Consider the following 319-nt stretch of genomic DNA (forward strand, 5'->3'; position numbering starts at 1 on the left):
ACTAGAACTGAACTAGAACTGAACTAGAACTGAACTAGAACTGAACTAGAACTGAACTGAACTAGAACTGAACTAGAACTGAACTAGAACTGAACTAGAACCGAACTATAACTGAACTAGAACTGAACTAGAACTGAACTAGAACTGAACTAGAACAGAACTAGAACTGAACTAGAACTGAACTAGAACTGAACTAGAACTGAATTAGAACTGACATAGAACTGAACTAGAACTGAACTAGAACTGAACTAGAACTGAACTAGAACTGAACTAGAACTGAACTAGAACTGAACTAGAACTGAACTAGAACTAAACTAGA

Source organism: Lucilia cuprina, chromosome 4 (assembly GCF_022045245.1).
Source record: "Lucilia cuprina isolate Lc7/37 chromosome 4, ASM2204524v1, whole genome shotgun sequence".
NCBI lineage: Eukaryota > Metazoa > Arthropoda > Insecta > Diptera > Calliphoridae > Lucilia > Lucilia cuprina.